This window comes from Oryctolagus cuniculus, chromosome 2, assembly GCF_964237555.1.
Source record: "Oryctolagus cuniculus chromosome 2, mOryCun1.1, whole genome shotgun sequence".
Classification (NCBI taxonomy): Eukaryota; Metazoa; Chordata; class Mammalia; order Lagomorpha; family Leporidae; genus Oryctolagus; species Oryctolagus cuniculus.
This window is the reverse complement of record NC_091433.1, coordinates 24,816,958-24,843,228: the sequence shown is the minus strand read 5'-3', so window position 1 is coordinate 24,843,228 and position 26,271 is coordinate 24,816,958. Positions and strand designations below refer to the sequence as shown.

The window sequence follows — 26,271 nt, the reverse complement described above, 5'->3', positions numbered from 1 at the left end:
TTACTCAGAATAAGCTAATTATATCTGTCATTTCAGCTACATTTATTCATAATATCCACATTTACCTTTTTAAAAGAGGAGTACAAAATGCGATTCCAGAATCTGTGGACTTAAATTTATTGACCAAATCAGTGAACTCTCTTTTGGGCATAGGAGAAAAAATATAAGTAAAGTGTTATTTCTATTATCATGGAGCTTATAGCCTGTTATTGGGTGGGGAGGAAGACAAAATATATTCTGTTGGGAAGTGATGCTATGTTGGGAAAGTAAAACCTAGTTGGGAAAATAAAGGAAATGAGGGAAGGGTTAATTTGCTACATTATTGGCATGGGAAGTTACTGATAATGCAACATGGGGAAAAGAAAGCAAGGGAGTGGGAGTGAAGTTGGTTATTGTCTAGGGAAGCGCATTCATGTGAGAGGAAGTGACAGATGCACAAGGCTTAAGGGAGGAACACAGTTTGCATGCAGCAGGAACATCCAGTAACCCATCGATCTCAGGGGATGGTGACACCATTGCAGAATGCTCGATGATTAGGTCAGAGAAACTAGAGTATTGATCACGTCAGGTCCTTTTAAGGAGATTTTTTTCATTATTTGAGTGAGATCATACAGTCGGTTGAACAATATCCCCCAAAGCTAACGACATACTACTTCTTATGACCTAAGAGTGTTAGTTTATATGGCACAGGAAATTTTGCAGATGTGGCAAACTTGAGGACCTTGTGTTGAGATGTCCTGAATTACCCACAAAGGCATTTGCAGTAACAAGAAGGGCTGGTAGAAGAGAGAAGGGAACGAATTTTGACACAGAAGAAGAAAGCATTGTGATGATTGAAATATGACATTCTGGTTGTGGGGAGCAAACCGGACTAGACTGTTACTGGAATTAAGACTTATTCTATGCATCTGCTCTCCCACAATATGGCGCTGGGAGAGAAGTAAACAGCTTCCGCACAGCTGCCTCCAGTTCAACCAATTAACTGTAGGACTTGCTCCTGATTGGAGAGCAGCGTACTCGGCGTGTGGGTAGCCGAGTTGGGATTGGCGGAGGAGGACTATAAAGGAGGAGAGAGATGGCATGCACCAGAAACATCTATGGGGAACATCTAAGGGAACCCGTGCAGCCCCCCAGAGAGCCGGCCGGCGGAGTGCCGCTCCCCTGCGGAAGTGGGGAATGCGGTCAGGGGGAACTGCCCTTCCACGGAGGTGGAAGGGATAGTAGCCAACCCGGGAAGAACCAGCAGCAAACCCGGGGAGGGCCGAGCGGACGAAAGAACAGCGCAGGGTTCAGTGTTGCTCCTCCACGAAGAGGGGGAGCGACACTGGTGTTGATACTGATTTTGGGAAAGAAAAGGCAGCAAGTCAATGAGTGCCAGGAAGGTAGATTTAGAAATGGAAATCCTTATAAAAAAGATGTATGAATGTTAAATAAGGAGATAAAAGGTGGTCAATGTTAATGTCTTTATCCCTCAGGAAAATGCAAATGAAAACTATAGTGGCAATGCCTTTCCACATTCACTAGAATATCCACTACCTTGAAGACTAAAGAGTTAAAAAAAATTTAAAGAGTGAAAATACTAAGTGTTGGCAAGACTGAAAACAAATGGGATTCTCATATACTTCCGGGAAGAGTGTGAATTCTGTAGCAATTTCTTATAAGTTAAGCAAATACTCAGTATACACCCCAGCAGTTCAGCTTCTAGATATTTACTAAATGTTAGTCTTAAAATATGTCCCAAAAGATGCCTGTGAATGTTCATGACAGGTCTAGACAGTTGTCAAAGCTGTGAAATAACTCAGATGTTCCTATGAAGAACAAATGATAAACGAATTACAATTTACTCATAAAATTAACATAAGAATACTAATTACCAATGTCAAGTAACAGTAATTAATATTACTATTAACAATACTAATTAACCATATAATCCTAATTAAATATAAGATAATGAAGATTCTCAAGAGCATCATGCTGATTTAATTCAAAATGAAAATGCTGTACATACAGTATAAATATATTCAAATGAACTCAAAACAAGCAAAATTAATCCATTTTGACTGGTAATCAGAAGCAATTGATCTTTAGGGGCCAGAGACGTATAAGTGCTTTGGGTAGAAAGAAATGTATTATGTCCTGATTGGGATGTTAGCTGAATGAGTAAGTGTATTTGCCAAAATTCTTTGAATTTTGTGAAGATCCACACAGAAGCCAGCATTGTGGCTTAGCAGGTATAGCCAGTGGTTGTGATGCCAGCATCCCATGTTGGGTATCAATTAGAGTCCTGGCTGCTCTGCTTTTTTTCTTCCCCCAGAAAACTTTTATTTAAGGAACATAAACTTCATACATTGCATAATTACAACTTTAGAAACATGATGATTTTTCTACCGTACCCTCCCTCCCACCCACTCTCTCACCCCTCTTCCTGCTCCTTCTCCTATCCCCATTCTTATTTTCTTACTAAGATCTATTTTCAATTAATCTTACACACATATGATTAACTCTATGTTAAGTAAAGAGTTCAACAAATAGTATGGGAAAACAAACAAAAAACTGTTCCCCAACAGTCAAGACAAAGGCCTGTTCAAAGTCATTGCTTCTTAAAGTATCAATTTCAGTTCCATAGATTACCTTTTAGTTATCACAGGTCAGGGAGAACATATGATATTTGACCTTTGGTACTGGCTTATTTCACTAAGCGTATTTTCCAGTCTCACCTATTTTGTTGCAAATGACACAATGGTAAAAAAAAAAAAAAAAATCCAGTAGTTTGCTTCTTGCCAATGGGTCTGGGAAGGCAGAGGAAGAGACACTGAATTGCTTGGGTCCCTGCCACCAATGTGAGAGAATAGGGTGTTATTGGCTCCTAGCTTTGACTTGTCCAAGCCCTGGCAATTGTGGTCATTTGGTGAGTGAACCAGCAGGTGGAAGACTTCTATCTATCTCTTCCTCTCTGTCATTCTGTCTTTCATAAATGAATACACAAACAAATAAATAAGCCTTAAAAATAAAGATCAATACATTTCATCCTAAATTTTTTTAAATTTTCATTAATTAACCTGTAAAAATCAACTCCCTATATTTAAAAAGTAAATGTCATCCTGAAAGTCTTTAACTTTGTCACTATTTGCTAACTTACTTGATAAGCTTTTTTCTAACCTATTGACTTTTCTTGACCAAAGATGATTATTTTTTCTCATTTTATAAAGGAGATCTAAGCACTTTTTGAGGTTTAAATAAAATGCAAATACTTATAAATGTGTAATAAAGTGAAATAATAAATCTACCTAATTACAATCAACTTGTTTTATCTAAGCATAGATTTTACAGATATATCATAAAGTCAAATAATTCTTTTTTATTTTTATAATGTTTTTATTTAAAAAAATAAAATTATAAACAAAATGCAGAAAAATATTGACACCTGTGATAACAAGAAAATGACTCTTAATATTCAGGGCAATTTGTTGTCCTGGGGGAGAAAAATCATGAGTTTTATAAAGCAATTTTATTGAGCAAAGGAGGAATGTAACATTTAAAGCTCATTTACAACAGGCATTTGGCATTGACAGAGAAAGTATTTCTAGGTGTACATTCAACACTTGCAGCATATTTACATTCAAGTTATTTTTCCAAATCCTATGCCAAATACAATCTAACCACTGAAAAACCCTAAGGTCTTAGTAAAATTCTGTTCAATTAGGGGGAGTTTAATATAATTTTATTAGAAAATAATTTTATGGTCCTCCTGTATTTTTATTACTTCAAGAAAATTCACTGATATTTTCTTCCCAGTTTAAGCCTAGCCTCTTCTAGACAGATTAAATATCAACTCAAGTGTCACCAGTACGAAATTCTATTTCTCCCTCTTCCTTTAGAGAGATTATTATACCTTTCAATGAAAGGACACCAACTCTGATAAATTACTGAGTATCTTAGGGATGTAAGTTGTAGAATTTTAGCTTCTTTTTAAAAAATGATTTAAGCACTTTCCTTTTTCAGTTATTAGCAAATTCCTCATCAAAATAAAACACATAGGGAACTCACAGGTGGTTTTCTGAAAACTTTTCTCTGTTGCTCCCACACACTGCTTAACAGACCATTTATTCATCAGCAACTTTTGAATTCTTATTTTTTCCAAAATATACTAGGATCACTCTTTTTTCCTGATATTCTTTTCATTTTAGCCTTTACATTATGGTTTTATTAAAATCAGAATAAATTATCCATAATTTACAACATCTTGGCCAAAGTTCTCTTAGAACTCTATCTTAATGTAAGAAAAGGATTCCATGGGTCTGTCTGAAGTAGGCAAAAAGAAAAAGTGGGGATTAGGAAATTCTCATGCCTCCAAGAAATTCCAGACAAATCACATCTATTCAATAAGTATCCTTTCTTTCTTATTTACCTCAAATTAAATTCAATTTTTAAAAAATTCTATAAAGCTAATGAATGACACAGCAATGGAGACAGATGGATTTCATTCAGCTGAGCTCACTCTCTCTAATTCTTTGCAGGTTGTGACTTCTCCTCCAGTACGTAATGGCTGGCAGTTGGCAGTGGGTTGCTGAGATGGTACCACTTCTAAGTCAGATTCACGAACAAAACCACGGCATCACCACTTACAGTACTTTAAAATAATATTAATTTTATAATATATAATCATCAAACTATGCCAAAACTACTTCAGACCTCAATATGATTTTTCTACAATACTTGGAATAGTAAAGACAGATGGAATCAACTGTCTACATAATCACATTTATTTTCTAAGTATTTCTTTAACATTATAGACTATTCTCATTTTCTTTAATAGGGGAAGACTGTATGTAGTTATGAAATCACAAGTAAATCACAGCAGTTTCTTTATGATGTTTCAAAAATTATTTTTTTCTGATCTTTAGAAAAATGAAACAATAGTAGATATATTGTAAAATATTTTGACAACCTGAAATATCAAAGCTTGCTTGCGTTAACCATTCCAGAGTCCTTATTTATTGTAATACTTTTATATTTAAATTCATTTTCAGAATAAGGAAGTGAGAAAATTACTCAGATCACTCATTTTAGGAGGTGAGTATACATACATACTCTAACACTTATTTTTAAGTATTGTATGTGAAGATATTTGTCCAAATATAAACAGGGATATGTATTTGCACATACATACATTTATTTAAGCCTTTATAAATATACTCACATTAACAACTGCGTACATTCATATATATGTGTGTGACTTACCTTTACCAGGTTGATGTTTATTGCAGATAGAAAATCTAGAAAGACCGCTTACATTTCCTACCATAGATTACTTCCTTAGGAAAAAAATCAAATCACCTTGTGGTAAATCTTCCATCTTTTTGACAGAAATCAGTTGGGTAACAATTCTTACTCATGAAAATGTAAGTCTACACAGTGTCTGTTTTCCAGCATCACATCATGTGTTTGGAGAAAGCTGGCCTCCCACAGAAATCTGTGTTTGCAGAAAGCTTAAAAGGAGATCTTTACATTGTTCATATACTTACAAAGACAGTATTCAAGTGTGAACAGATAGCAATGAGAAAATGAGAGGCCCGAGGGTGGCAGTCTCTTTTCTTCTCATTTGCTGGCAAGCAGCAATGGCCTCCAATGCTCTCCACTTGCTGAACTTTCTGAACTCATAGACTAAAGTGCCTACAGGATATTTAGCAAATATGCCAGTCAATACATCCCAAACCGAATGCCTGATATTTCTTTTCCCCAGGTTTTACTCATTGCTTTACTCACCTTAGTAATCATGAATCCCATCCTTTTATTTGCTTAGGTTTGCTTAGTTCAAATTCCTAGAAGTCAGCTTTTAATGCTCTTTCAAGCTCAATGCCTGATCTATCAAGAAGTCTTGGGGCCAGCCTGTGGCATAGTGGGTGAGGCTGCCACCTGCAGTGTCAGCATCCAATATGGCCACTGGTTCAAGTTCTAACTGCTCCACTTCCAATCCAGCTCTCTCTTGTGGCCTGGGAAAGCAGTGGAGGATTGCCCAAGTCCTTGAGCCCCTGCACTTGTGTGGGAGACTCAGAGGAAGCTCCTGGTTCCTGGCTTCAGATCAGCTCAGCGCCGGCTGTTGCGGCCAATTGGGGAGTGAACCAGCAAATGGAAGACCTCTCTCTCTCTGTCTCTGCTTCTCTGTAACTCTGCATTTCAAATAAAATAAATAAATCTTAAAAAAGAAAGAAGTTTTATTGGTTGTACTTAAAATGCAGCTAGCATCAAGTCACTTTTAACCATGCCACTCTTGCACACTCTCCCACTCTGGTCCATGGTGTCAACATCTTTTCCCTCTTTTATCTCTAAATAGCACTACAGTCTAAACTCAGGGAACTGCCAACTACTCTTCAAAATTTAAGTTAGATTCAATATTTCATTTTTTACATGGAAAAATGGTGCTATAATACAAATTTATTTTCATGCAATTTTTGAAATCACGAATGGCTTTATGTTTCTTTTTGTATTTTTTGACTTTTTTTTATTTTCCAAATTAATTATTTTTTAACATTTTATTTCAGCATTGTGTTAAATATGTAAATCCAAAAGTATGAGGTGGTAAGACAAAGGTCCCCTGCTGTCCCTCCTTACAAAGATGTAGGCTTCTTTCTCCTGTTTGAGCTCCCTTCCTTGTACTCCATACCTTGTTGCTCAATATGATCATGTGCACTGGCTTCCTTTAAGTTAATTTGAGAGATCAGTTATGCACCTGTCTTAGACATTTAAAACTCATTTCAGTCCCTAGATTAGTCTTACTGGATATCTTCTTGCCAGCTATATCAGTTTTCTCAAGTCTGTAGAGGTATATCTTCTCTTAAGGATGTTCTCTGATCACCCTCTTTAGTGATGAAATTTGCTACTTTCTCCAGCACTGTACCATATGTCCACAATTCCAGTAAACCTTACTCTGCTTCATGCTTTTCTTTTTTACCATACCACTTCTTACCTTCTAACCTATCATAACATTTACATTTTCATTATGTTAATTCTTTATTGTCTACCTCCCATTACAAGAATATGGGAACCATATGGACTATTTTATTCACTAATGTATCCCAGATGTCCTGCGCATGCCTAACATAAGGCAACAACTCAACATATACTTTTTAAAAAATTATTTATATATTTGAAAGGCAGAGTTAGAAAGAGTTAGAGACAGAGAGAGAGAGAAAGAAAGAGAGAGAGATCTTTCATTCACTGGTTCACTCCCCAGATGGCCACAACAGCTGGAGCTGCACTGATTCAAATCCAGGAACCTGGAGCCAGGTTCTGGGTCTCTCACGCAGCTACAGAGACACCAGGAATTGGGTCATCTTGTACTGCTTTCCCAGGCCATAGTGGAGAGCTGCATTGCAAGTGGAGCAGCCAGGACTCAACCAATGCCCATATGGGATGCCAGCGCCGCAGGCAGCAGCTTTTACCCACTATGTCACAACACTGACCCCTCAACAAATACTTTTTGAGTACATTAATATACTGCCAAGCTGCAGAGAATCTTGGACAATTTGAAAGAAGTTATTAAAAGACATGTACCAGCTATCTTGACAATAAGGCTATAGGAGTATTACATTGTATCATTGAATTAAAATAAAATGACTACTCTTATGCCTTAAACTAGTGAAAAAAGCCAGTTATACTGCTCTACTCAAAGTAAAGTGATCATTCTGCATGTGAACATTTGTAGCTAAAAGACTAACCATCTCTTTTATATTGTGTATTTTGATTGCTTCTTACAAGCGTTATTTGAACATGTAGCCCTGCTTTCCTGTAACTTATCTTTTACTCTGACTCTAAATTTTGTATTAGATCCACAGAACCTAAGCAACTGAAATGCTCCTTCAAAGAAATTGTTAATGTATCAATTGCCTACAGATAGACAAGTATGATGGCTTCTAAGGGAGAAAAAAAAAATCATACCATAGATTTTATTAACCAGTGACTTTTATATTTTTCTTTGGAATATTCCTTGGGTATTTTTGGGACTGTTGACTCACAATATATAAACTTTTAATATTAATACTGATCCATCTATTAACAATATTTATGAGGCTCCTTCAAAAAGATGATGGAAATGCACTATGATTTGCCCATTTTCGACTAAGATAAACCTACATTTCAATTCCATTTTTCCCAAACTGTTCAAAGTACTCATATTGTCATTTATTAAGTATCATGCATGCTAATCAACTCTACAGATTATTGAATCTTGCCTAGATGTTGGATATTGTTTAGCTTATTGGTTCTGATGGGAAAGCAATCATAAATTCTGTCCACACAGTATTTATTATCTAATGTAAAAGATATATACATAAGTGGATAATCACGTTGCCATATTAGAGTTTCCATTGTAGCAGATTATGTGGCTCACAATGAATAAATGAGAGCATGTGGGAAAATGTTTGGTAAAGGCTTGCTACATGATGAAAATCTCAGCATGGGGTTTTTGATGATAATCAGAGGCTTCATGACAGTAAGGTAGCAAGGGTAGACCTGATGGAGGTTGTGCATGGTAGTGATTCCACAGAAGGAAACAATGGTATCAAGAATATTATCTGAAAAACAATAAGACTTATTATGGGAATATCAAACATTGTGGAAATGGAACTAGAAAATATTTAGGGGATTGTGGGACTATTTTAGGGTGATTTGGAGTCTGAAAGTTCAGCTTTAAACTTTTGGATCACCTAAGTAGTGAAAACTTCATGGCACACTTTTTTCACTTGTAAGTAAAATGTTTGAAAACAAGATTTAAATAATAAAATAAATGTAAAGTATCCAGTAAATAAGAGACTATTCTCCTAACACAAAAGATTCAAATGCTTGTTAAGAACAGTTCTTTTGAAATTCTTACATTTAAGTGACTTTAACATAAGAGTAGGCTAGAATAATTCAAAACTGAAACAAATTTCAAAGAAATTGTGTGCTAAGTTGACAGTATGACACAGCCATATGGTTGACAGAAATCTATTGACAGGGTTAACAATATTAAATAACACAATCACACTTGTATTTGAAAAGGCAACTCTGATATCTGTGTAACGATTCAGGATCCTGGAAACAAGTTGGCTATTTCTTTTTCTGTTGTGGTTACCAAAGTAGAGTTGGGGACATGGTGATTTATTAGATTTTAGATTGTAGAATAGGAAGGAGTCTATTAAGAATCTCAGTTTTCTAACTTGAATAACATAATTGCTAGATCACTAATATTTTCTTGGGTAGGAAAGGTGAAGATAATGTCTTCTGTATTACAAATTTTATTGAAGAGTTTCTAAATATATACTATTCCTATTGATTTGGAAGATATACACACATAAGTTATTGCAAACTTGGCAATTAATGAAAGCACTCAGAAAGCCTAGAAACACTGAAGAGCTATAAAAACAGTGGAAACATAAAGAAGCTTTTGTAACCACAATATTGGGCAGTTGGTCTGATGAGTATATGTTCATATTGGTTTGAAAACCACTTTCATTTAATATCCTTAACAATAATATGAATTACATAAAGCTGCTTATTATTATTCAGTAATAGTCAAGCTACTAGAAGTGGAAAAAATATCTCTGCTGTGACAGATTCTTGGGTCTTATTTCTACTGAGTTTTTTGGAAAGTATTGCCGGGGCTGATTTTTTGGCAAAGTAAGTTGAATCACTACTTGTGATGCTGGGATCCCATACTGGAAGCCAGTTTGAGTCTCAGTTGTGCTGCTTCCCATTCAGCTTCCTGCTGGCAAGGCAGCAGACAATGGTCCAGGTACTTGGACTACTGGTATCTATGTAGGAATTCCTGGCTCCTACCTGGCCCACATCTGACTATTGAAACCATTTGGGAAGAAAACTAATGGATACAACTCTCTCTCTTCCAACTCTCTCTCTCTCTCTCTCTCTCTCTCTCTCTCTCTCTCTCCCCCCCTTCTTTCTTTCAAATAAATGAATAACTGTTTTTTGACAAAAGACATTACCTATTGCCTCCTGTAATTTATAAAGATAATGTCTAATAATACTGATGTATTTATTTTTTGAAAGCAGGGGAGAGAAAGAGAGAGAAATTAGCTCTCCCAAAGCCTGCAGCAGTAAATATCTCTAGGTCAGAATGAACCCAGGAGCCTCAAATTCCACCTAGGACTTCCACATAGACAGGACTTCCACATAGACAGGACTTTAACATAGACAGAAGTACTTGAGCGATCACTCACTGCTTGCCAGGGTTCACATTAGCAGAAATCAGAACCTGAGCTCAAATTCAAGAACTAAGATATGGGATTCAGGTGCTCCAAGTGGCATCTTACACACTATGCCAAACATTCAGCCTCTGTCTTTCTTTATAAATATTATTAATTTCTTTTTATTTGATGCTATGAAGATACATTATTCAATATTATGCAAGTAAAATTTTGTTTTCAACAATATAATTCAAAAAAATATTTAATTATGTCTCTCAATGAATCTTGAGAAGTATGATATGACAAATAATGGTACAGTATAATAGATTTATAACTGGGTACATATATAATCAAGAATGTCCATTTAGAGGCCAGCATTATAGTGTAATGAGGTAAGCTGTCACTTGCAATGCGGCATCACTTTATAGGAGCTCCGGTTCAAGTCCTGCCTACTCTGCTTATGATCAAATTCCCTGTTAATTTGCCTGGGAAAGTAGTGGAAGATGGCCCAATCACCTGGATCCCATGACAGAGCTTGAAGGAGCTCTGCGCTCCTAGCCTTGACTTGGCTCGACATGGCTTACATCATTTGACGAGAGACATAGCAGATGGAAGATATCTTTCTCTGTCTCTCCCCTTCTCTTTGTCACTCTTTCATTCAAATAATTAAAATAGATCTTTTTTTAAAGAGTATTCATTTACCTATAAGGACATGAACCTAACACTCTGTACTAGTCCACAAGTCTATCAAACATTTGAATGAAATCAAATCAGCCTCACCAAAAATTTAGAATACAGATTTAAGAAGGATAGGATGTAATTTGGATTTTAGAATCAAAATTTGATACAATTATATTGGCATGTTGAAATGACAGACTAAGTGGAGTAAGAAATAAATGAAAGCATGAATACAGATACAGGAGATCACTTACAAAAAGTACTAGTAGGAGAATATATATTAAACTAATTGTGTTCATGAGAACAAACGGTTTTAAACTGTCTCTCAACTCAGGTTGAATGAAAAGAAGAATGGTTTCTAAAGCAAAGAAAATTACAATACATCCCTCTTTTTCATTCTACCCAGAAGTTTGGGCTGAACTGATTCTCTAGTGCTGTTTAGAAACCATGTAATACACCTGTTGAAAGACTGAATTTGAAATCAGATAGACACACATTTTGTATTTTAGCTCCACAATTTCTTTGGTATTGAACAATTACATATCTTCTGTGTCTCAGTTTCTTTATAAGAAAAGTTCTATAAAAATAACTCATAAAATGAAAGGAGCTAATGTGATTAGAATATTGTATTTCATATGGCAAAAGCAGAAAAAAAAATGGTATCAATTGTTAAGTATTATCTTCACTCTCAATGTCCAGACAAGGCTCATAAGAGGGATGGGTGTTATGAAAATAATATAATAAAAGGGTTCATTTCTATAACAGGTTACTGAAAAATAATATTTAGATGAGAACTAGTGGCACTCTATGTGCAATATAAAGTAGTCCTGTTTTTGCTAGCTCCTGAAAAGAAGCTAGAACAAAAAAATTACAGGGGTGTATACATTCGTGGTATCTTCCATCAAAGGAAAAACAATGGACAGACACCCACAGATCCAGCAATCAGTTCTAGATCGATTCCAAGGTAGATTGACATGTTAACTTATAGTGAATTATTTGTGCCCAGAGAAAAGATGATAGATGATCAAAATACAAAAATCAGCAATCTTGATCTGTTTGTTATCAGAGATCACTTCACGGCTTAAGCACCAGTTGTTTCCAGTTTACAGGAAAAGATTGGTCTCTGTTACCAGGTGTGTTAGTTTGTTAGGGATAATGAAACAAAATACCACAGACTGGGTGGCTTAAACACCAAGAATTAGTTCTTAACAGTTCTGGAGGCCCAGAGCCCAGGTTTTAAGTAATCAGGTTTATTGTTCTCACAGTCTTTTCCTTTGTGCTGTTTGTATTTTGATATTCTGAAAACAGCAGTCATATTGGATTAAGCTCCATCCACATTACCTCATTTTACCCTCATCACTCCTTTAAAAGTCCAACTTCCAAACATAGTCACACTCTAATATACTGGGAATGAAGATTTAAACATAACTAATGAGAGGACACAATGCAGCTCATAACACAAGAGATTATTTATTCATAACCTCTCAGCTCCCCAATCAGGTTTATGCCTCAACATTCTTATGCTAACCAGAGGCTCCAGACATATAAGGAAAGGGATAAGAAGCTCCCTCTGTATATACCCCCAGTGCTGGTCTGAGCCGTCCTCTACCATGTGACAACTTCGTTCCGTATGAACCACACCAGAAATGATCCCTAAACCTAGATAAGTGAGACCAGTTTTAAAAATAAAAGAAGAATAACACAGAAACTCTGGGAATTTGATAAAAATGTTTCAATATAAGAATAATGCCCGTTTTCATATTAAATACTATAGTCTCTATTTTTACGAATACTTTCAGAGAATTTTGTGGAGTCAATGTATTCCTGAATACTCATCAGAATTCACAAATTGTTATGAGATGCATCAACTTCACCAGAACTATAAAATTTGTGTTGTGTCACAGTTACTATGAGTGTTAGTTACATTAATCCTGCATTTAGAAAAATTGGAGGAATTACAACATATAGCTATATGAAAACACATTGGAAAATCTAGAAGAAATGGATACATACAATCTACTTGAGTCATGAAGACCTATAAGGCCAGCGCCGCGGCTCAATAGGCTAATCCTCCACCTAGCGGCACCGGCACACCAGGTTCTAGCCCCGGTCAGGGCACTGGATTCTGTCCCAGTTGCCCCCCTTCCAGGCCAGCTCTCTGCTATGGCCTGGGAGTGCAGTGGAGGATGGCCCAAGTGCTTGGGCCCTGCATCCCATGGGAGACCAGGAGAAACACCTGGCTCCTGGATTTGGATCAGCGTGGTGCGCCTGCCGTGGCGGCCATTGGAGGGTGAACCAACGGCAAAAGGAAGACCTTTCTCTCTGTCTCTCTCTCTCACTGTCCACTCTGCCTGTCAAAAAAACAAAAACAAAAACAAATAAAAAACAACAACAAACTATAAATCCTAAACAGACCAAAAAACTTCAGCAAAATACTAGCTAATAGAATACAACAATATATAAGAAGACCATTTAACTGGATCAAATGGAATTTATCTCTGGTATGCAGGGATGGTTCAACGTATGCAAATCAGTAGGTATGATACATCACATTAACAAATTAGAATAAAAATCATATGATTATATCTCAGTAGATGGAGAAAGAGTATTTGATAAAACTACATCCTTTCATGATTCATACCTTAAGTAAATTGGGTATAGAAGGAACATTCCTCAACACAATCAAGGAAACTATGACAAACACACAACCAACATTGTGTTGAATGGGGGAAAATGTTTAAAGTATTTCCACTAAGATCCAGAATTAAACAAGGATGCCCACTCTCACCATTTTATTCAATATAGAACTGAAAGTTTTAACCAAAATCATTAGGAAAGAAAAAGAAATCAAAGGGATTCAAATTGGAAATGAGGGAGTCAAAATATGCCTGTTTGACAAGTACATGATTCTGTATACAGGGAAACCAAAAGACTCCACTTAGAAACTGTTGGATTTCATAAGAGAGTTTGGTAAAGTTGCAAGATATAAAATCACACAAAAATCAAAAGCCTTTGTATACACAGACAATGCCATGGCTGAGAAAGAACTTTTAACAATCCTGCCATTCACAATAGCTAAAAAAGAAATTTAAATACTTTGAATAGATTTAAACAAGGAAGTGAAAGATCTATATAATGAAAATTAAAGAAAGAAATAAAAGATGACACAAAAAATGGAAGAATCGCCCATGTTTGTGGATTGGGAGAATGCCCATATTACCCAGAGCAATTTACAGAGTCAATGTTATCCCAATCAAAATACCAATGATATTTTCCTTAGATCTAGAATAAATGATCCTAAAAGTCAAGAAAATATAGTTGTCTTCCTGGACCTGTATATATGGAATGCATCAAATATGTTCTTTTTATAGTAATTGTTTTTAAATTAGAATCCTTAAATTTTGATAGCAGACAATTTGTTTAAACTGTGAAAATACCAATTCTCAGTTTCGTTCCTTTTCTTAATTTCCAAACTTGTTCCAATAGTTTTTACTTGCTTTTCTTTCTGTCATATTTACTACCTGAGCGGTCATGAAGAGGGAATTAGGAATGACAGTCATTCATATTATCCAGTATATTTAAATACAATTTTATATTTTGTTATCCTTGACCTAAGACTCAAGGTCTATAATATGGAGTTCTCAGTTCTTCTGAATTCTTCAAAATGAAAATAAAATAGTTACAAACCAAATGTTAAATGAGTCCATATCAAATATTATACATTGCCCAGTAGATTTTATAAAATAAATGGATTTGATTTATCTTCTTTGCAACTGTTAAAAGAGTATACTATGACTTATACTTTTAAATCTCCAACTGTTACTTGAGAAAGAACATGTTTAGTTGAGAATTGAAAATCAAATGATATCAAAGCCACGATTTTTGAAATTTAGAACAAGATTGACAGCAAAAATTGTTCTTCAAATTTGTGGCAAACACCAACCATGCCAGTTTTTCACATTATATTTCTGTCACTTTTAAATTTTATACATCAAAAAGGTTCATAGAGTTTATAATAATTTTTATAAACTGAAGGATTTGAAACTATTCTTAGTCAGCAATTAAAATAATTTGAGCAAGTGTTAGATGGCTTACAGTTTTAGGCATGTGTTATACAAATCTAGATGACACATTTCTTGGTTTAAGGAGATAACCAGTTATTCTCATTTTATTTTTTTCAATAATGTATCAAAGTAAGGAAAAATGCTGAAACAAAAAAATAAAAGCAGGTTTAATGAGTAGATTTTTCATTTGTACTTATTTATATATACTAAGTGTATATGGAAGAGCTGTAGTTGAAGTTCTCTTACTTTGAAAATTAGGGACAATCAATAATTGCTTATTAAATTGATTAGAAAAATCATCTTAATAATTCAGTTATAAAAGCTGTCATTGGGCTTTATTATTCTCAGTAGAAACATTTATCTACTGGTAAATTCATGTATTAAATTGGAAACCAAAGAAACACTAGGAAATTTTAATTGGAATACATTGGGTAGAGTTCAGGGAACACAATGTTGTAAGCATTAAAATGAGATAAAAAAGAAAATCTGCTGTAAATACTGTTATCAGATTGTTGAAATGAGATAAAGAAGAAAATCTGTTGTAAATACTGTTATCAGATTGTTGAAATCAGGGTCAGAACTGTAGCATAGTGGGTAAAGCCATTGCCTGCGCCACCAGGATCCTATGTGGGAGCAAGTTCAAATTCTGGCTGCTCTACTTCTGATCCAGCTTCCTGCTAGTGCACCTAAGAAAACAGCAGAAGATGACCCAAGTGCTAGAGCCCTTGCAGCCATGTGAGAGACCCAGAAGAAGCTCCTGGTTCCTGATTTGGGATTGGCCCAGCCCCAGTGACTGGGGCCATTCAGGGAGTGAACCAGGAGTGAAAGATCTCTCTGTCTCTTCTCTCTCTTTGTCTCTCCTTCTCTCTCTCTCTGTAACTCTGACTTTCAATAAATAAATAGACAGTAACAACAACAAAAGATTGCTAAAATCATTACATTTGGATCAAGCAAATATGCTATTCAGTTTTCTTTTCCATAATCAAGGTTGATTGGCTCTCTTTAGGAACAAAAAAAGTCAAAAGACTAAATGATTCATCCAAGTTAAATCACAGATGCCCATTGCCTACCATTCACTAAAATTAAGTGTTAATTTAATAGTTAATAGATTAGATTTTTTTGTGTTAATAAATGCAGAACATGCATTTTCTTTTTTCAGCAGTATATTTTTCATTCTTCCTGAAGAATAAAGATTATTTTTTAGATTAATATATTTAAATCAAAGTTAAATATAGAGAGGGATACACACACACACACACACACACAAACACACTGGTTCACTCTCTAGATGGCTGTAATGGCCAGTGCTTGGGAGGCCAAAGCCAGGATCTTGGGTCTTTATCCAGGACTCCCACATGGATGGCAAGTGTCTAAATATTTGGGCCATCATCTGGTATTTTTCCCAGGCCATTAGCAGGCGCTGGATCAGAAGTGGAACAGCTAGAATGCTGGTATCACAGGTTGTGGCTTTACTTGCTATAGCACAATGCTGATTATGATATAGTTATTACTTGGGGGAGGGATTTGTTTAAATAAAATTGCAAGTAAATTTTAATCAATTCTATGATAATAGAACTTCAGGACAAGTTTAACAATGATCTCAGCTTTAACATGAACCAATTCTTCACTGTAGGGACTATGTTTGGTAGCAAGTGAATACATGGAGAATGTTTTTGGTAAATATATTTTCTGTATGCATTGCATCAATTTCATGTAATTTTAAAATGTTGAAGTTTGTCAGGAGTATATCAGGGACCTATTTTAGATACATGACCTTCTTAGATGGTTGCAACTTGTGATATGGTAGAGGTGGTCACAGAGCAGCATTGTCAATTAAGCATTATAAACCTTTTTACCTCTCCTATTTCATCAACTGAATATCAGTAGCATTATGATGATGGAAACATAATAAATTATGAAGACACTTTAAACTGTATTGCTTTCATGTACTTATCGTGATGAAATGTGACTCACTGATGAAGATCTGGACAGGCATTGCCTGACCTCTGGAAAGTAGTAGAAAATATATGTCAATAAACACTTGTGTTTTTGAAAGAAAAATGGCTTCCTCCCCCTGAGTGATGCCCTGGAGTGCTAAATGTTTTCAGGTTCTGGACTAGCGGGTCCTGACACCAGTAAAAATATCCATTAGGATATGTAAGGATTATGATAAATATCCTCCCATTAGCAGGACATTTGAAATGGCCAGAGTCAGATCAGTCACGAAGAGAATTTTAGAGAGTAGAATAATTAATTGAGACCTCTGTTAACAGTATAATTTGCAGAAACAAATATGATAGTTGTTTATTTTTTATTGTGGATGTAACAATATGTTTTTACTCTGGACCATTTGGAAAATATAACAAAAATCAGAGAAAATAACCAGTTTTAGCATTTCAATAAATAACCTTCCCAATACAAGTACATATGTGCATCCATGTGCATAAATGTATTATACTTTAAATGAAGCTATACTACCACATATTAATCCATGGTTAATAAATGTTCTTGTATGTGTTGGTCAAAATAGTCACTGATACATATCACCAGCACTGGGAAAATTGATAAGCAGACAAGTCATAATTATCTATACCCTCACAAGACTACAGCTTCGGCTGAGCAAAATGCTTACCACAGTCAGTACCAACACCGTGTTCTGTAAAGATGGTGGACAGGGACCATCTTTGTGACGATGTAACAACGACTGCACTCTAGATGGAAAATTGCTTCTCTAACAAAACAGAAGCCTCTGAAAACAAGTGGCTGAAGTCTGTTATGTTTTGGGGACCACCCCTGGTAAATTCTCCAGGCAGAAAGCTGTCTCAGTGCAGCTACTCTAAAGGAGGAAATATTTATCTTCCAGAGCAAGGCAAACTTGTCTCACGCCATTACAAAAATTACAGTAACACTCCATATAAATATATACATTTGCTTGGATATACACAGTCTTATTACACACAGAATTTCTTACAGTGCTCAGGTACCGTTTTCTTTTCAATGTTATTGTAACTGTGCAATGAACCATGACTGGACTTTATTAATCAAATCTGGCATTGATGATGGTAAAATGGCTTCCATTTAAAGATGCTTTGTATTTTAATCAGCTTGGGTGCTATAACAAAATACCCTAGACTGATGGTATAAAGGGCATTTTTTTTTCTTGCAGTTCTAGAGTCTGAGAATGGCAGGATGTAGGTGTCTGTATGTTTGTTTTCTGCATAATTCCCTCTTCCTGCCTCATAGAGTGTAGTCTACCACTTGTATTCTTGCATGGTAGAGAGAGAAAGCTTTGGTAGCTCTTCCTCTTCTTAAATGAACACTAAACTCCTCATAGGGACACTATTTTCATTGCAAATATACCTAGTTGCTGTAGAATATTGTGAAATATTTAGATACATCCCTTGTAAGATATATAGTAATAATGATTATTTTTTAAATACTTTCCCTGAAATTGACACAAGCTCTATACAAAAAGTGTTTCATATAAAGTCCCCGTATGTATCAAGGAAACTTATACATTTAAAAAAAGTGTGAAATGAATACTTTGATATCATTTAAGTGGTATATGTGTGAATATATAATAAGGAGACTTGGTTTAGGAAAGAGTTAAAGCCTACTATTTGAAGGGTTGAAATTTACTTTAGGGACATTTAATCTGAAATCTAAAGAAAAAGCTTTAATTGAAAACCCTACACGAGAAAAAATAACATTTAAAATGTTAGAAAAATAGCAACAGAAAATCTAGAAGGAAGTAGAAGACTGGTTCACTCTCCAAATGTCCACAATAGTCAAGGCAGAATCAGGGCCAAAGCAAGAGCTGGAAACCCAGTTCAGGTTTCCCACATGCATGAGGGAAACCCTAGAGCCATCACTGTTGACTCCAAAAGTAGGCATTACCAGAAAGTTAGTGTCAGGAACTAAAGCCAGGATTCTACTCAGGCACTGTGATATGGAACCCCACAAATTAACCAGTTTCTTAATCAGTAGTCTAATGACTTTCCTGACTAAATATTATAAAATCAATAGAAGCCATTGCACAATATATAACAAGATTAAAATAAACATGCTAAGGAATGGGCAAAAGCTCTTTCTGATAGTCTACCAACATTTATGATATTAGAATAAAATCTTCAGCAATTAGAATAGCAGGAAATTTCTTTAACCAGATCGTGGAAATCCATACAAAAAACATAATCAACCTTGTCCATACTGGTGTCTTTTAAGCATTGTCTTTATGAATAGCTACAGGACAAAGAACTTGCAATACCCTATTCTAAAAGAGACAAATTTTATGATAAGAAAGAATGAATTAAAATTATGCCTCAGAGAACCTGTTGCTGAAAAGAAAATGCAAATACAAAATACTTTCATTTGATTATTAGAATAAATAAAATTTGGGGTCCAGTGTTGTGGCACAGCAGGTGTAGCTGCTGCCTCCAATGCCAGCATCACATATGGGTGCTGGTTGGTGTCCCAGCCGCTTCACTTCCAATCCAGCTCCTGTTAATGGTGTGAGAAACCAGCAGCATATGGCTGAAATACTTGGGCCATCTGTATGGGAGATCTGGATAAAGCTCCTGGCTCCAGGCATCAGCCTGGCTCAGCCCTGGCCATTGTGGCCACTTGGGGAGTGAACCAGCAGTAGAAGATCTCCTTCTCTCTTTTTCCCTCTCCTGTAACTCAGATTTTTAGATAAATAAATAAATCTCTTTTTTTTTGCTTTTCTCTTTTTCAGAAATATGTTTTAAAAAGTAATATTTTAAAAAGCAAAAAAACAATTTTAAATGAGGCAAAAATATACAAGACAATTGTGAAGAAACTTTAAAACATTGTTGAGAGTATTCATAATTTTGAAAAATCTTAAAACATTAGTAAAGGTATTTTTTCTCCAAAAATGCATTCAAAGACCTAATAAAATTTTAATAAAAATCTTGATAGGCATTTTGAAGAAATTAACAGTATAATTCTAAATTTCATCCTTGGGTAAAGGAAATAATAATAACAAAATCAACCCTAAAAGAGGAATTTTTTCAAAGCTTTTAAGACATTTATAAAACTAAAACACTTAAATCCATGTGGCAAGAATCCAAAGATAAACTATATTGACCACAGAAACAGAAGTATCAGATTAGAAGAGAGACACGCACACAAACTTGATATATGGCCTAAAAAGCATCACATTTCACTAGGGAAGCAGTGGTGTGCACATAAACAGTCTTGGGTAAGTTCCCATCTGGGATGTCAGTTGGCAGTTGCATGCTCACTACACTTAATATACAAAATATCAATTCCAGATGGGCTAAAGATTTAAATGCAAAAGTAAATTTGAAGCCAGTGTCAATCACCTTGATGCTTTAGTTGCCTTCCAAGGGAAAACAAAACAAAACAAAACAATAAACTCTCAAAAAAATTGAGGGACTGGTAGGCTGGGTAAACTAAAGTACAAAAAACACTCTATAAAGAAATTGTAGAGAAAACATAAAAGACAAAGCACCAACCAGAACAAGATTATTGAAAAGGAATTATTTTACAAAATACACTTAGATGGGACGAGTGTTACGATTCAGCTGGTTAAGCCTTCACTGGGAAGACTGCATCCCACATCAGAGACTTGGGATCAAGTCTTTCCTTTGTTTCCTATGCAGCTTCCTTGCAATGTGCCTAGAAGGCAGCAGATGACAGCCCGAGTACTTGAGTCCCTACCACCTTTGTGAGAGGTCTGCACAGACTTCCTGGCTGCTGGCTTTGGCCTGGCCCAGTCCTGGCTGTTGCTTGGGCAGCAAACCAGAGAATGGGAGTCTCTCTCTCTCTCTCTCTCTCTCTCTCTCTCTCTCTCCCCCTCTCTCTCTCTCTTCCTTCCTCCCTCCCCTTCCTTCTCTCTCTTTTTTCCTCTCCCTCACCTCCTTTCAGATTAATTAAGTGGGGGGCCAGTGCAGTGGCACAGTAGGTTAATCCTCTGCCACCAGTGCTGGCATCCCAGATGGGCACCAGTTCGAGTCCCAGCTGTTCCTCTTCTGGTCCAGATCTCTGTTATGGCCTGGGAAAGCAGTGGAAGTTGGGCACTTGGGCCCCTGCATCCACATGGGAGTCCGAGAAGAAGCTCCTGGCTCCTGGCTTCGAATTGGCTCAGCTTCAGCTGTTGGGCGTGAACAAGTGGATGGAAGATTTTTCTCTCTACCTCTCCCTCTCACTGTAACTCTACCTCTCAAATAAATAAATAAAATCTTTAAAAAATTAATTAATCAAATAATTAATATTCTTAAATACACACATACTCAGAGTACTCAGTAGGTTAAAATAGCTGTATAAACATGGGCAAAACAATCTACAGGTAAAGCACATGTATCTAAATGAAATAGATGAAATCTGTTAATAAACTAACACATGAGAACTCTTGTTAACACTATTATTAGTATTAGGGAGCTCTTGTTAATGCATATTAACAGCACAAAATGATACAATTTTATATTCACTAGGTAGGCTAAGCATTGCAGCCCAATAATGCCAAGTTTTGGCTGGCATTGGATCAAGGTGAAATCTCATAGCATTATATTGAAATAGAAAATGCCTTAAAATCATTTTGTAAGAAGACATGGTTTTATATTTTAAAACATAAGCTAAAATACAGAAATTCAACTTCAAAGAATATGCATACATGTCCACCAGGAAATTTATGTTTAACTGATTATCCCATGTAAGTGGTTAATAGAAGATGAATTGCAGGGCTGAAGTTGTGGTATAGCTGGTAAAGAAGTCATTTGCAACACGGCATCCCAAATGGTCACCAGTTCTAGCCCCAGCTGCTCCACTTCCAATCCAGCTCTCTGTTAATGGGCCTGGAAAAGCAGCACAGGATGGCCCAAGTCCTTGGGTCCTTGCACCCATGTGGGAGACCTGAAAGAAGGCCCTGGTGCCAGGCTTTGGCCTTGCTCAGTCTGGCCATCTGGGGAGTTAGCCAGCAGATGCAAGAGATAGGAGACCTTTCTCTGTCTCTTCCATATCCCTTTCAAATAAATAAATGAATTTTGTAAAAGATGAATTGCATGAATAGAAGAATAGGAGCTTTTGCATTTTGAAGTAAATATTGTTATAATGATAATTTTTATCTAACTTAAAAATTCTGCTGATTGTCTTAAATAATTTTTATAAATTTTCAAAAATTATCAAAAAGTTCATGTTTTACTTTTTTCTACAGAGATCCTAAGATATAATAATTTATACTTACCATTTCTTAATATCATACACAATTAAAACATCTTGCATGTTTTTCTTAATTTTTTTAATTTGATAGAAAAAAATTACCTATTTTTGGCTGTTCTTTTTCAAACAATCTACGTTGAGCGTCTTTTTTTAATTTTATTGTTGTGTACCTGTGAATGCTTCTCAGGCTTCGACTGAGTTTGTGAGACATCTGTGGAAGGAATCAGTGAATGGATGAAGAGCCATTATTTTGTACAGATTCTGGAAATAACTGAAGGAATTATAATAATAAGTAATTTTTATAGCTTATCATTTGTTTCTGTGGTTTGAAAAATCTACATAGATAATATATTATTTTCAAAATTAGGGACTTCTCCTATTTTATATAAGACTCACAACCATCTACTCAGTCTAAAATGGAAGAAATATTATTATTTTGTCCCCATTAATTTTTCAACCAAAATAGTGGACTGTCTGTTTTAACATTATGTGCTGGGGCCAGCACTGTGGCATAGCAGGTAAGGCTGCCGCCTGCAGTGCCAGCATTCCATATGGGCGCCTGTTCGATACCTGGCTGCTCCACTTCCGATCCAGCTATGGCCTGGGAAAGCAGTATAAAATGGCCCAAGTACTTGGGCCCCTGTACTCACATGGGAAGACTCGGAGGAAGCTCCTGGCTTCTGGCTTCGGATTGGTGCAGCTCCAGCCATTGTGGCCAATTGGGGAGTGAACCATCAAATGGAAGACCTCTCTCTTTCTCTCTCTTTGCCTCTCCTTCTCTCTCTGTGTAACTCTGACTTTCAAGTAAAATAAATAAATCTTTAAAAAAAATTAAGTGCTCTGTCTTGGCTATATAAATTGTTTCACTGATCTGCTTGTACAGGGATTCTCTAGTATTCAACAAAATATGCATGTCTTTAAATTCACTGTGATATTGAAAAAAATATTTACTTGTAAATATATTTTCATTTTATTTTTTGGCTTGTTCTCTATCCTTTAGTGTTACTTAATTGATATTTAGAATAAAACACCATAAAGTAATAGAATTTGTGACCTCTTAATTAAAAATGCATAGAGTCAGCATTGTGGTGTAGAGGCTTAAGCCAATACTTGTGAGGCCAGAATCACATATAGGTGATAGCTTGTGTCCTGGGAAGTCCACTTCCCATCCAGCTCTCTACTAAGGTGCATGGGGAAATAGCAGAGGATGGCCCAAGAGCCTTTGCAGCCAAGTGGGAGAACTGGATGAAATGTTTGGCTTCTTGCCTCAGCTTTACAAGTCCTGGAATTTGCATCCATCTGGGGAGTGAATCAGTGGATGAAAGATCTCTCTCCATCTTTCCAACCCTATATATAATTCTGCCTTTCAAGTAAGTAAATAGATCTTCAAAAAAACCACTTCACTGTATTTATATTTCATATTTATCATGATGGCAAAGTGTCTATAATAATACTGAAACAGCAAACCTAATTTTAGGAGTAACGATGTTAGTATTTCATCATTGATTATGGCATTGGCCAATGTCTCTCTCCAAATATATATATATATATATATGTAGATATAGATATGATAGACTTATATAATACATAAATTATAGGTTATATGTTTATAATACTTAAATGCAAGTTATAAACATATATATAATTTTATAAATCACATATATGTAATTATCATAAATATGTTTCCTATAGTGCTGTTTTACATGAGTCACTATTGGAACTATTCAATCTTATTAAAGATAATTTTCTAATTTACTAGTTGCAATTTCATAATCTTTTACATTGTTATATAATTTCAGATAAAAGAGAACCTTTGTCATACTTTAGTTAGACTCATTGTTACCTTGTAACAACCTGTAGGCTTTAAGGACTTTGTTTGGGTGACTTTAGTAAAATTCTTCATTTTATAGATAAATAAGTTGAATCCTAAGAAAGTCAAGCAGTGGCACAGTAGTTATGAAAAGATATGCATATGATTTAATTCTCTTGTCCCTTTCATGCAGGATGGCAGTATGACCAGAGTTTTGGGGGTGGGGTGGAGAGAGAGAGAGAGAGAGAAAATGTGTGTATCACTTAATGAGCCTTACCTGATAGGTCTAGGGGAGTGAATTAAGATATGTCTGAAAATGATGTTTCTAACATGGTTCTTTTGTGATCTTTCCATTTTTTGTACCAAACTATAGACAGATCCATGTAAGAGTGGTATGCTACCTCTTATTCTAATGTTTAAAATTAAATATGTGATACTTGGCACTTTTTCCTCCTCAAGTGTCTAAAATGAATAGAACCCCTGTAAGCATCGTCTCTTTGACTTGACTACCACTTTTGCAGCATGTAATATGAATTCTCTTTGCCTGTAGGGAAATGTCAAGAATTCACAGCCACTTTCGGGTTCTTGTCACCTTTGTTATCCAACAATTGAAACATTGTCATCTCATGGGCAATGTCAATCCTTCTTTCTCTAACAACAGTGCAACTGTCACCTTTTTGGCAGACTTGTAATAATAGTCACTCACTTGACAAATTTTAGTCAGAGTGACTTTAAAAACTGAGTAATTGGAGGAAGACCCATTCTAACACTGAGGTATGGATGAGCTGTCTTTCATGTAGCTTACTACCAGTTGCTTAGGGTAGCTGTAGGTCTTCAGAAAATCCAGGAGCCTGGTAGAAGCAAGAGGCATGTTCAGGAAGACTCTGCTTATAATTGTTGCACAGGAATGGCCAGGCAGGCACTTCACATACAGACACTGATGCACAGGACCCAGGTAACTTCAAATGCTATTGATTTGGCATTTAATACACCTCCCTACTTTCTCCCATGTAGTGATTAATCCATACAACAGCTGTATGTTGCTAGTATTTTATATTTTCTCTATATGCATTTGGGCCTGTGACATAACCACATGCTCAAACGATGACGATTGCTTATCAATGGGATCCATTTGAAAGGGCATGGGATTGATTACAAAAGATAGTAAGGAATCTAGGTCATTGTCACCACCAGCAGAGGGAAAGCTTCCAGCACCCGGTAAGATCTATAGCAGTAGAGGATGGAACCTTGAGAAGAAGTCCATATTATTAATTTTCAGGCTGGCACAGAGAGAAGGGGATGATCAACAAACTCCCTTCCATTACCTTCTTGATGTTGCATCCTATTCACTAAACCCAACTTAAAGTCAGAAGTCCAAGCTTATTGATTGGCTTATTTCATAAATATCAACATCTAGAGGCACAGAATCAGGTGCAGGGTGATGTGCAGTGATGGAGAACACCTTGAACATCTCTCACAAAAGAGTTGAAAAATTGATACAGTTGAAAACACTTGCCTAAGGGGAAAATGTAGTTGCTGAGCTTGGATTCAATCCATGACCTTCTATCACCAAGCCCTATGTCCTTACTCCTATGCCACCATTATGCTGCTTTATATTAAAAGGTGTTTATTCTATTCATCTTCCTCTTCTGCAAAACAGAATTTTAGTTTAGCTGAAGCCAAAGGAGTATGAAAACACATCTGAGAGTGATAGTGCCTAAGTCAGTAACAGGATCTAATATTGTGCATACTTGCTCTGCTTCTTTCAACCAATCAATTCTTTTTTTAGAGACTCTCAAATACACAAACACATTCATACACTAATTTTGAGAGTACCTGTGCAACATGTTTATCATGATGAATCTTTTGTGCATTATTTAAATACATAGACTTGTAGAAAAGATTACATAAAGTTTTGCAATAAAGTATTCAACAACAAGGGAGGGATGTATAAAAATCTCCTTATAAAGTTACAACAAAGTCTTCTCCAATTACATACACATCCAGAGGTCTATTTTCAGTTGCATAAAATAGCTTTCCATCACTCACTCCTGTTTGAAACAAATAATGATAGAAAATTAAAATGCATGTATCATGTTATTTAACACCAAGAAAACTTTTAGAAAGTTTTTCTTATTGAGAGTGAATCTTCACATTTCACTAAAGGTCTAAGCAGTAAACTAAACTATTTTTTTATTTTTAAATATAACTAATTTATTTTGGAGGCAGGAATAGGCAGAGAGTTCCCATCTGTTGGTGCACTGTTTCATTTTTGCAATGAGGGCCTAGGCTAGACTGAAGCCAGGAATCATGAATCCAATGCAGATTTCCCATATGA

The 26,271-nt window shown here is 35.8% G+C and overlaps 1 pseudogene; it reads left to right on the top strand.

The window, feature by feature from the left end:
* Nucleotides 1-24,625, top strand: part of LOC138848690 (COP9 signalosome complex subunit 8 pseudogene) — a 30,896-nt pseudogene extending 6,271 nt beyond the window's left edge.
* Nucleotides 24,626-26,271: the final 1,646 nt, after the last annotated feature.